This window comes from Pelmatolapia mariae, linkage group LG20 (assembly GCF_036321145.2).
Source record: "Pelmatolapia mariae isolate MD_Pm_ZW linkage group LG20, Pm_UMD_F_2, whole genome shotgun sequence".
Taxonomy (NCBI): Eukaryota; Metazoa; Chordata; class Actinopteri; order Cichliformes; family Cichlidae; genus Pelmatolapia; species Pelmatolapia mariae.
The window spans coordinates 43,275,835-43,288,898 of NC_086244.1; the positions used below are offsets into that span (position 1 = coordinate 43,275,835).

At 41.2% G+C, this 13,064-nt stretch overlaps 1 long non-coding RNA gene across 1 annotated transcript; it reads left to right on the forward strand.

Annotated features, from left to right (window-relative positions):
* Positions 1 to 11,112: 11,112 nt before the first annotated feature.
* On the forward strand, positions 11,113 to 11,930 carry LOC135932273 (uncharacterized). Its single transcript, XR_010573386.1, has 3 exons — positions 11,113 to 11,427; positions 11,541 to 11,573; positions 11,878 to 11,930. It is a non-coding gene; the product is annotated as an uncharacterized LOC135932273 (long non-coding RNA).
* The last annotated feature ends 1,134 nt before the right edge of the window (positions 11,931 to 13,064 follow it).

Sequence of the window (13,064 nt, forward strand, 5' to 3'; positions counted from 1 at the left end):
GTTTCCCCAGGACCCATGTGTGAAAGTACCAGGTAATAATGTAATGTTTAGTGTGTGTGTGTGTGTGTGAGTGTGAGAGAGAGAGAACAGGAACCTTTATAGACGAGTTGCTTAATCTTTAATTTTTTAAACATTTTTCTAAACAGCCTCCACCACTCTGCAGTCTGCCCCCCAACCCACTACTAGCAACCATCATGATGCCCCGGCCATCTACCGGCTCCTTTCGCCAACCTACAGAGCTATGCAACCTCCCCAGCAAATAGTCTGCGTTCAGTGCCTTCTCTAACGACGGTATGCTTTGAAACAATGAGCTGCAACATAATTTCATTGTAATCTTAACTTCAAAACACTAATTTATGCTGCTGAATATCATCATATTTTGCTTTTTTAGATTCCAGAGAGTCTGAGGCAAGTTCTAAAATGTTGTACTTTGACATTTTACATAGGATTTCATTTCTATGTAAAAGGCTAAATTGTAAACAGTTTTAAGAGATTGAACTACTTAAACCTGAATGCAAAATGTGAAGCCATCACTTATGGATATAGTTGTTTTTCTCATCACAATGCTTATCCAGTTTATCACAAGCCAGTATTCTTTGTGTTATTGTTCTTTTCAATAGATGCAGCCTTCCAAAAACTTATAATCATGACAACAGGGCTGATCAGAGAAGTCGGGGACCTCCGTGAGGAGTTCAGAGCCTTCCGTTAATCCTGCAGCACTGAACCTGTTCATGCTGGGGTATTGCCTCTGGATTTGCCATTTAACAACATAGATGAGATAAACTGCAATGACCGGAGGCAAATAAAGCAATGGTAAGTTCTTAAAGGTTGTGGGACTTTAGTTGTCACGGACCCAGCTCCAGGGATTTTGGGGTCCGTGAGCAGTGTGGACCTTTAGTATTATTATTATTATTATTGTTGTTGTTGTTATTGTATTGGATGTATGTTTTCTGCACTGTGCTCTGGTGTTCCATGCTGGTGGGTGTATGTGTGCGGGTGTGTCTGCGGGTGTGGCTGGAGGACGAAGGACAGCCACCGGCAGGCCTGATGGGTGTGGCCCTGCCAGCTGCCGGTCACGCCCAGGTTCTCACACACCTGCTTCTGATCAGGCTCGTCGGGGGAGCTACATAACAGAGCGATGGGGCTTCCTCCGGCGCAGGATCGTTGAGTTAGACTTCATGTCAGTGTTTAAAGAGCTGTTTAGTGTATGCCTGCTGGAGTTGGTGCCATAACGGCTGCATCTGTTGTTTTTCCTCAGGAGGAGAGCGGAACACAGGACTGCAGGACGCACGGGGTGTGCGTAGGCACAGGGGCAGAGAGCACAGGATATCAGCACTTAGGGGAAGACACGTCACGGGAGTCAAGGGAGCACTCTGGAGAATTATTGTGTGGTGTACATTTACCCCCACTGTAAATAAATGCACTGCTCATTCCACTAAGTCCAGCGTTTGGGTCCTATCTCCATCATTCCCCACGGTCTGCCTGCCAGACCGTGACATTAGTAGCCCTGAACTTTAGAAATTGCTTAAAAATGGCCTTCTCCTGTATGTTCTGCTTGAATAGACAACAGCAGGCTATCGTTGGCAGATCCAACACATAGGAATAGAAATGCATTTCACTGCAAGTAGTTTAGTTTATTCATTTTATCTTTATAGGCTTTGAGCTTTTTTGCTAATGGCTCTTTGAGAATCAAAGTGAGGCAGCAGTTTGCTGATTTCTGCCTTGTGACTTTCATATTAATCAGCCTAGTAGTTTAGATGCTTTCTCCCTGCTGAAGACAATAGACAAGAGGTTATTCATATTTAAGCTCTAATTTGGCTTTTTTTTTTCTTCTTCTTTTTGTGTTTGTTTGTGTCCTAGATGGCCTGACTCAGCGGGTGGGGGTAAACGCTGTTTCTGAGTTTGCCTTCACCCAAGCAGTGCGGAAATGTCTCTGCTACCCTTCAGAAAACAGGGGTGGTGCAGGATGCCCGATATCCAGCTTGATCCCCGAGTAAACTAAAAAAAATAAGTGACCTGTAACCAATACATGTAACAAAGAAACTTTTTAAAAATATAATAAATTACTTTGTAATTGATACAGAGATGTCTGTCATTTTATTACATAATGCCAGATGCTTCATTTTACAGGGATATTATTATGGACATGACAAATTGTAAGACAATGTCCAGCATATTAAGGGTTTCCTATTTGTGGATACACAATTGTCTTTTTTGCAGGTTTAAGTATTGCTGGTAATTTGCAGCTGTTTTTTATTAACACGAATACCTGTTAAGTACTGATTTTTAATCATGACTTTATTGTTTCAATAGTAACCAAGGGTGCAAAAGTGATGGAAAATCAACATCAGAGTTCAACAGTGATTCAATATCAGAATCTGACATTGTTTCAACATTAACAGTGTTTGAAAATTTGACGTTGAATCAATGTCAGCGTTCAACATTGATTCAATATCAAAACCTGACGTTGTTTCAATATTAAAAAAGGGTGCAAGAGTGACGTTGGGTCAACGTCAGATTTCAACGTTGATTCAATAGAAGCACCTGATATTGAAACAATGTTTAGTCAATGTCTCCTTGCTATCTGGGAAGGAAGTTGGGTGGAAGCAGACAACTCCACAGGAAGAGTCTTTTGTCTCTTTGAGGACTCTGGGAGGTAGCAAGGGAGTGTGAACCTTAAGGTGTGAAACAGCTGTGTACTGCCTTTTGTTCCTGGAGAAGGTATTTAACTGAGAGCCATGTTAGGCTCAGGGAGACTCTGTTGACCGTCTGTCCCGCGGTCATGCAGGCTCTCCACCAAGCTTGGTTGTCTGTTCTTTGTGTTTTGATTAAAGAATGTTAGCTACCGCTCGTCTGCAGGCTTTATTTAAATGGAAAACTTCCAGAACAATGTCTTAAAGACATAAAGACCTGGATGGCTGCTAACTTTCTGCTTCTTAATTCAGATCAAACTGAGGTTATTATACTCGGCCCTGAAAATCTTAGAAATATGGTATCTAATCAGAGTCCCTGACACTGGGACTCTTGGTGGCGCTGTCACTTGGTGTTCGCTCGCTCTGGGGTAGAGTATCACTTCCTGTTCCTGCTCGAACACAGTGGTGTTTCTGAGTAGCTTTTCTGCTTAGCAATTCAATTTAAATCTTTTGATACATCCCTTTTTCATAGTATAATCTTAACGTGCTTCATCTGAATCACCCTTTCTGTGTGCTCACTACCTAATTTACAGCCAAAGTATTCACTCACTGTCTCTGTACTGTTTCGCTAGCTTAGCTTAGCTCGTAGCCGACTCGTTAGCACTATGGCTACTTCACCTGTCCCTCCTGCACTTTCCTGCTCATTGTGTCAGATGTTTAGTTACTCCTCGGCCTCCTTTAGCAGTAATGATACCTGTAACAAATGTAGCATATTTGCAGCTCTGGAGGCCAGGATTACTGAATTGGAGACTCGGCTTCGCACCCTTCATTCACCCGTAGCTAGCCAGGCCCCTGTAGCTGGTGCAGCCGAAGATAGCGCAGGCCCCGCTAGCTGTTCCCCGGCAGACCCCAAGCAGCTGGGGAAAGAGGGCGGCTGGGTGACGGTGAGGAGGAAGCATAGTCTTAAACAGAAGCCCCAGGTACACCACCAACCTGTTCATGTGTCTAACCGTTTTTCCCCACTCGGCGACACACCCGCCGGGGGTCAAACTCTGGTAATTGGTGATTCTGTTCTCAGACATGTGAAGCTAGAGACACCGGCAACCATAGTCAATTGTCTTCCAGGGGCCAGAGCAGGCGACATTGAAGGAAATTTAAAACTGCTGGCTAAGGGTAAACGTAAATACAGTAAGATCATAATTCACGTCGGCAGTAATGACACCCGGTTACGCCAATCGGAGGTCACTAAAATCAATATTGAATCGGTGTGTAACTTTGCCAAAACAATGTCGGACTCTGTAGTTTTCTCTGGTCCCCTCCCCAATCAGACCAGGAGTGACATGTTTAGCCGCATGTTCTCCTTAAATTGCTGGCTGTCTGAGTGGTGTCCCAGAAACGATGTGGGCTTCATAGATAATTGGCAAACCTTCTGGAGGAAACCTGGTCTTGTTAGGAGAGACGGCATCCATCCCACTTTGGATGGAGCAGCTCTCATTTCTAGAAATATGGACCAATTTATTAACCCCCCCAAAATATGACTATCCAGAGTTGGGACCAGGAAGCAGAGTTGCAGTCTTACACGCCTCTCTGCAGCTTCTCTCCTCCTGCTACCCCCCCAAAAACCCATCTCCATTGAGACTGTGTCAGCTCCCAAAAAGACAAAAAACAAACCAAAAACCAGCAATAAACAACTTAAACATAAAAAATCACAAAGAAAGAACAATACAGTATCCACATCTGAACCAAAGAGTAAAACAGTGAAATGTGGATTATTAAATATTAGGTCTCTCTCCTCCAAGTCTCTGTTAGTACATGACTTGATAATTGATCAACAAATTGATTTACTCTGCCTTACAGAAACCTGGTTGCAGCAGGATGATTATGTTAGTTTAAATGAATCAACACCCCCGAGTCATTCTAACTACCAGAAATCTCGAAGCACAGGCCGAGGGGGCGGTGTGGCAGCAATTTTTCACACCAGCCTATTAATTAATGAAAGACCAAGACAGACTTTTAATTCATTTGAAAGCCTGATGCTTAGCCTTGTCCACCCCAGCTGTAAAACTCAGAAACCAGTCTTACTTGTTATCATCTATCGTCCACCTGGGCCTTACACAGAGTTTCTCTCTGATTTCTCAGACTTTTTATCTGATTTAGTGCTCAGCTCAGATAAAATAATTATTGTGGGTGATTTTAACATCCATGTAGATGCTAAAAATGACAGCCTCAACATGGCATTTAATCTGTTATTAGACTCAATTGGCTTCTGTCAAAATGTAAAAGAACCCACCCACCACTTTAATCACACTCTAGATCTTGTTTTAACATATGGCATAGAAACTGAACATTTAACAGTGTTTCCTGAAAACCCTCTGCTGTCTGATCATTTCCTGATAACATTCACATTTACAATAATTGATTACACAGCAGTGGAGAGTAGACTTTATCAAAGTAGATGTCTTTCTGAAAGTGCTGTAACTAAGTTTAAGAATATAATCCACCCACTGTTATCATCTTCAATGCCCTGTACCAACATAGAGCAGAGCAGCTATCTGAACGCTACTCCAACAGAGGTCGATTATCTTGTTAATAATTTTACCTCCTCACTACGTACGACTCTGGATACTGTAGCTCCTGTGAAAACTAAGGCCTCAAATCAGAAGTACCTGACTCCGTGGTATAATTCTCAAACACGTAGCCTAAAGCAGATAACTCGTAAGCTGGAGAGGAAATGGCGTGTCACAAATTTAGAGGATCATCATTTAGCCTGGAGAAATAGTTTGCTGCTTTATAAGAAAGCCCTCCGCAAAGCCAGAACATCTTACTATTCATCACTGATTGAAGAAAATAAGAACAACCCCAGGTTTCTCTTCAGCACTGTAGCCAGGCTGACAAAAAGTCAGAGCTCTATTGAGCCAACCATCCTTTTAACGTTAACTAGTAATGACTTCATGAACTTCTTCACAAATAACATTTTTATCATTAGAGAAAAAATTACCAATAATCATCCCACAGATGTAATATCATCTACAGCTACTTTTAGTACCATTGATGTTAAGTTAGACTCTTTTTCTCCAATCGATCTTTCTGAGTTAACTTCAATAATTAATTCCTCCAAACCATCAACGTGTCTTTTAGACCCCATTCCTACAACACTGCTCAAAGAAGTCCTGCCATTAATTAATTCTTCAATCTTAAATATGATCAACCTATCTCTAATAATCGGCTATGTACCACAGGCCTTCAAGCTGGCTGTAGTTAAACCTTTACTCAAAAAGCATCTCTAGACCCAGCTGTCTTAGCTAATTATAGGCCAATCTCCAACCTTCCTTTCATATCAAACATCCTTGAAAGAGTAGTTGTCAAACAGCTAACAGATCATCTGCAGAGGAATGGCTTATTTGAAGAGTTTCAGTCAGGTTTCAGAGCTCATCACAGCACAGAAACAGCTTTAGTGAAGGTTACAAATGATCTTCTTATGGCCTCTGACAGTGGACTCATCTCTGTGCTTGTCCTGCTAGACCTTAGTGCAGCGTTTGATACTGTCGACCATAATATCCTATTAGAGCGATTAGAACATGCTGTAGGTATTACAGGTACTGTGCTGCAGTGGTTTGTATCATATCTATCTAATAGACTCCAATTTGTTCAAGTAAATGGAGAGTCCTCTTCACACACTAAGGTCAATTATGGTGTTCCTCAGGGTTCAGTGCTAGGACCAATTCTATTTACATTATACATGCTTCCCCTAGGCAGCATCATTAGAAGACATAGCATAAATTTTCACTGCTATGCAGATGACACGCAGCTCTATCTGTCCATGAAGCCAGGTAACACACACCAATTAGTTAAACTGCAGGAATGTCTTAAAGACATAAAGACCTGGATGGCCGCTAACTTTCTGCTTCTTAATTCAGATAAAACTGAGGTTATTGTACTCGGCCCTGAAAATCTTAGAAATATGGTATCTAACCAGATTCTTACTCTGGATGGCATTACCTTGGCCTCCAGTAACACTGTGAGGAACCTTGGAGTCATTTTTGACCAGGACATGTCCTTCAACGCACATATTAAACAAATATGTAAGACTGCTTTCTTCCATTTGCGCAACATCTCTAAAATTAGAAATATCCTGTCTCAGAGTGATGCTGAAAAACTAGTTCATGCATTTATTACTTCCAGGCTGGACTACTGTAATTCACTATTATCAGGATGTCCTAAAAACTCACTGAAAAGTCTTCAGCTAATCCAAAATGCTGCAGCAAGAGTACTGACAGGGACTAGAAAGAGAGAGCATATTTCTCCTGTATTGGCTTCCCTTCATTGGCTTCCTGTTAAATCCAGAATTGAATTCAAAATCCTGCTCCTCACATACAAGGTCTTAAATAATCAGGCCCCATCTTATCTTAATGACCTTGTAGTACCATATCACCCTATTAGAGCACTTCGCTCTTGCTCTGCAGGCCTACTTGCTGTTCCTAGGGTATTTAAAAGTAGAATGGGAGGCAGAGCCTTCAGTTTTCAGGCCCCTCTTCTGTGGAACCAGCTTCCAGTTTGGATTCGGGAGACAGACACTATCTCTACTTTCAAGATTAGGCTTAAAACTTTCCTTTTTGCTAAAGCATATAGTTAGGGCTGGACCAGGTGACCCTGAATCCTCCCTTAGTTATGCTGCAATAGACATAGGCTGCCGGGGATTCCCATGATGCATTGAGTTTTTCCTTTCCAGTCACCTTTCTCACTCACTATGTGTTAATAGACCTCTCTGCATCGAATCATATCTGTTATTAATCTCTGTCTCTCTTCCACAGCATGTCTTTATCCTGTTTTCCTTCTCTCACCCCAACCGGTCGCAGCAGATGGCCACCCCTCCCTGAGCCTGGTTCTGCCGGAGGTTTCTTCCTGTTAAAAGGGAGTTTTTCCTTCCCACTGTCGCCAAAGTGCTTGCTCATAGGGGGTCATATGATTGTTGGGTTTTTCTCTGTATTTATTATTGTGCTATCTACTGTACAATATAAAGCGCCTTGAGGCGACTTTTGTTGTGATTTGGCGCTATATAAATAAAATTGAATTGAATTGAATTGAATTCTTACTCTGGATGGCATTACCTTGGCCTCCAGTAACACTGTGAGGAACCTTGGAGTCATTTTTGACCAGGACATGTCCTTCAACGCACATATTAAACAAATATGTAAGACTGCTTTCTTCCATTTGTGCAACATCTCTAAAGTTAGAAATATCCTGTCTCAGAGTGACGCTGAAAAACTAGTTCATGCATTTATTACTTCCAGCCTGGACTACTGTAATTCATTATTATCAGGAAGTCCTAAAAACTCCCTGAAAAGCCTTCAGTTAATCCAAAATGCTGCAGCAAGAGTCCTGACAGGGACTAGAAAGAGAGAGCAGATTTCTCCTGTATTGGCTTCCCTTCATTGGCTTCCTATTAAATCCAGAATTCAAAATCCTGCTCCTCACATACAAGGTCTTAAATTATCAGACCCATCTTATCTTAATGACCTTGTAGTACCATATCACCCTATTAGAGCACTTCGCTCTCACACTGCAGGCTTACTTGCTGTCCCTAGAGTATTTAAAAGTAGAATGGGAGGCAGAGCCTTCAGTTTTCAGGCCCCTCTTTTGTGGAACCAGCTTCCAGTTTGGATTCAGGAGACAGACACTATCTCTACTTTTAAGATTAGGCTTCAAACTTTCCTTTTTGCTAAAGCATATAGTTAGGGCTGGACCAGGTGACCCTGAATCCTCCCTTAGTTATGCTGCAATAGACGTAGGCTGCCGGGGATTCCCATGATGCACTGAGTTTTTCCTTTCCAGTCACCTTTCTCACTCACTATGTGTTAATAGACCTCTCTGCATCGAATCATATCTGTTATTAATCTCTGTCTCTCTTCCACAGCATGTCTTTATCCTGTCTTCCTTCTCTCTCCCCAACCAATCACAGCAGCTGGCCCCGCCCCTCCCTGAGCCTGGTTCTGCCGGAGGTTTCTTCCTGTTAAAAGGGAGTTTTTCATTCCCACTGTCGCCAAAGTGCTTGCTCATAGGGGGTCATATGATTGTTGGTTTTTTCTCTGTATCTATTATTGTGCGATCTACTGTACAATATAAAGCACCTTGAGGCGACTGCTGTTGTGATTTGGCGCTATATAAATAAAATTGAATTGAATTGAATGGGTGAGTGTGAGATCATTTCACATTTGCCATTTCTTTATTTATTTTTGTTTTCTTTTTATGTGTGTGCAAACATTTCTGTGTTTTTGATTTCTTGGGATTTGGTATCTTTGGAAGAGTTTATCTCTGTATGTGTGCAAATGTATGTGGATTCATTTAATCCTGCAATCCTGAGATTTAAGGTTGGATCGAGCTCAACGCAGGCACACCGAATGGGCCACGCACGATCAGGTGTGTGGAAACATTTCCGTGTTTGGATTGCTTGGAATTTCGTTCCGGTGGTTTCTTTGGCAGTTTGTATCTCTGTATGTGTGGAAATCTTTGTGCATTCCTGTGTTCCTGCTTTGAGATCTAAGGTTGGCTGAATTGGTTGATCTCCGTGGATAATCACATTTGTGCACAAACATTTCTGTGCTTGGATTTTTAGGAATTTTGGATTGGTAATCAGTTTGGATGTGTACAGAAGTATGTGCATTCATGTGTGCATGTGTGGAGATCTGAGGCTGGTTTCTAGGGTGGACCTCTGCACATAATCACCCAGATAGCAAGACGACATTGAATCTATGTTGATTTTTCATCCGAACCGTCGTATATGGTCGGGGTTGAAATGCCAATGTTGTAACAACATTGAAATACTGTGGTAAACCGACGGTCTTACTATAGGGACGTTGTAACGATGTTGATTCACCGTTGTTTTTTTGTCATTGATATTTGATCTATTTATAGTCGACCAGGTGACAACAACAACGTCGAGAAAACGTCTATTTATAGTTGACGATCATTCGGCTCTGGTCACCATCAAAAACCATCGATTTGTAGTTGAGCATTAAATTGCATTGCAACTGATCGGGTATAAAGTACCAGAGAAAGTAGATTTATTGTTCATTTGTTATCAATGACTTGGTCTAGTTCACCAGCTTTAAAAAAATCGTGTCTACGTGCAATTTATGTATAGTTGACCAGGAAATTAAAGCAGCGATCACTTGGACTATTCCACAGCACCCCTCTCACATTGGTACATCCCTCCAGGTATTCATTGTCTTGTACAGTAGAGCGGGACATTTGATTTACTCTCAGCGGAATTGACCGGAGAAGGCATCAGTTCATGCACTGCACTGGCCTGCACCACGATTAGTATAAGGTAAGAATGAATGATTTTTTTTCCTACTCGTTATTTCCATGTTTGCATTTGAATAACAGTAAAAAACTCGTTAATGTTGTACATTAACAAGTTTTTTACAGTTATTTAAGTTGCTCCCACAAAATGTGGGAGCCCGAAATTGTGTCTATACTTCTTACAATCCGACAACAAATAAATTGCACTGCGAACAAAGTATATCAACAAAGAAAACATTTTCGTTTCATAATTTCTTCGTTATATTCCCTTACAAAGCTAGCTTTAACGCTTCGAGGTTTCCTTTGTTCTTGCCGTCGCCTCGGCGCTTGACCCAGACTTTCGCTCTGTAGTTGCTTAGTACTACAAAAAATTCTAAATCTGTGATATATGATTGATAAACGTAAAGTTAACTGTATAAACGTGTTCAATGACTTTGTTACTTTTGATGATTGGAGAGCACTCGCTTCAATTCGCACACGAAAACTTTAGACTCAGTTTGAAAGCTCACGCAGCATGCCCACGTGACTGTACGTTACACGCTCACCTAACTTTACGTTGCACGCGTACATGACTTTCCGTTTGTGCCTTGAATAATGAATAAGGCTACGTCCACACGTACCAGCGTATTTTTGAAACCGCTGATTTTTCTATGCGTTTGCACCTTTTGTCCACACGTAATGTATGTCTGGCCGTACATTGTGTTTGTATTTCCAGGCACATTTCACGAAGCAGAACGCAGTCTTCAGAGATATCCACGTGAACGCTGTGATACGTCTGACCTTCAGTCCGAAGCTGAAACTCAGACCAGTCTTAAAAGAAAGCACAAGTAAAACCTTTTTATTCACAAACATATCTTTGATTGTTAAGAATTTATGATCTTGTCTTTTATACATATCTGTGGTGCTTGCATACTGCAATATCACCACATAATATAGTCCAAAAAGTGGAAGTTTGTAAACTTTTTAAAAATGCAAAGCCGTGTACACTTGTGCACTTCAAAAATTCATTGTATACTGTACCTTCTTGCACGTCTCTGTTTCCTGTGTGTGTTGTTAGAAATCAAACTAACTTTAGGAAACAATATGCCAAAAGCATATTTACAATTACTTAAGACCGTTTTTAATTTATTTTCTTTAGACCAAATCCCCTGTACACATATACGGACTCAGAGGATGAGCAGCCCACAAAAAAACGGTTTCCCCAGGCCCCTCGAGTGAAAATACCAGGTAATAAAATACTGTCTAGTGTCTGTGTACATATCTGTGTCTGACACAAGGAAACTTTTTTGACAAGTTGTCTGTATTCTTAAATACTTAAAAAATGATCTTTTTCTAAACAGCCCTCATCACTCCGCAGTCTGCCCCCCAGCCCACTGATAGCAACCATCATAATGCCCCACCCAGCTTCCGGCACCTTTCGCCACTCCGGCACAAACCGACACAGCTTTGCGATCTCGCCAGCATGCAGAGTCTGATGTCTTCCCTATAGATGGTATGCTTTTAAAAAAGCTTTAAAGCTGCATCACAATGTCATTGTACTCTTATCTTCAAAACACCAGTTTATACTCCTGAATGTCATCTTGTTGTGATTTTTTTTTTCTGTAGATTCCAGAGACTCTGTGAGGCCACTATTGCAAGGCAAGTTTGAAAATCTTGGAATTTCACAGTTTACATGGTATAACAAATATATGTGACAGGCAAAAACTAGTAAACACTTTTAGCAGTTACAAGAACTAACAAATGAATATCCAACAAAAGGGAATAGAAATACATTGTACTGCCAATACTTTGGTTTATTCTTTGTATGACTTGAAAATCAGGCTTTAGGGAAAACCAAATGACATGTTTCTATCATCAATTACATGAAGTAAACACACAAGCACTTGCATACACATTTAAGACATGAGACACGCTAATTCCATCTCTTAAAATGTGTCTATAGGTGAGACGCTTTGCGTTGATTGGTGCTGCTGGACCACACTGGAGGTGCGAGTCTGCCGTGTAATGGTTTATGCCATTACAAAGGAGCTGGCCTCTGTACTCAACTGGGCAGGGGAAAAAAAACAAGGACCAGACAAAGCAAAAAAGGGCATTTAAAGAGACAGCGCCGTGCAGATGCATATTTGGTAAGTTTTAACATTTATTTATGAGCCTAAAGTGAACAATAAAGGGATCAATTGATGTGCTGGGTGCGTTTCACATTTCCTATGTCTGTTTTTTGCTATATTACTTTGTCTTTCTTAATAACAAGACTTTCATGTCCGGTTAATCTGGAGATGGAGTCTTTGGTCTTCGGCTTGTTTTGTCCTCGGGTTGTACACTTTGTACAGCCCGAGGACCCCATGTTTTCTTTTTTTTTTTTAAAGGATACACGGCACACCATGCTAAGACATATCACATTTTCAGCTTATAGCTCTTTGGGAATCAAATGTGGCAGTTTGCTGATTTCCGCCTGGTGACTTTCATGTTTATTAGCCTAGGAGTTTACATACTTTCTCCCTGCTGAAGACAATTAACAAGAGCTTATTCATGTGCTCTAATTCCCTTTTTTTGTCTTTGTTTTTTTGTGTGTGTGTCTATTTTTGTCCTAGATGGCCTGGCGCAGCAGGTAGGGGCGAACTCTATGTCTGAGTTGGTCTTTGCTCAAGCAGTCCAGAAATGGCTCAGATATGCTCCAGATCGTACGGGTGGCACGCAGGACGCCCATCATCCATCCCCATCCTGGAGTAAATAATAAAAAGTGACGTGAAACATAGAAATGTAAATAGGAAACTTTGTCTTTTAATAAAGTATTTTGCAAATGATACATGTCTATTGACCTTTTTTGTTTTTTTTTCAATAAAAAGCAACTGCGAAAGAGGTGGAAAATCAACACCATAGCTCAACAGTGTTTCAATATCAGAATCTGACATTGTTTCAATGTCAACAGTGTTAGAAAATATAACATCGAATCAATGTCAGGTTTCAACATTGATTCAACATCAAAACCTGACGTTGTTTCAACATTAAAAATGGGTGTAAGAGTGACGTTGGGTCAACGTCAGATCTCAACGTTGGTTCAATGACATCGCCTGATATTGACTCAACATTGTTTCAATGTTTCCTTGCTATCTGGGCATATGTGTGTGC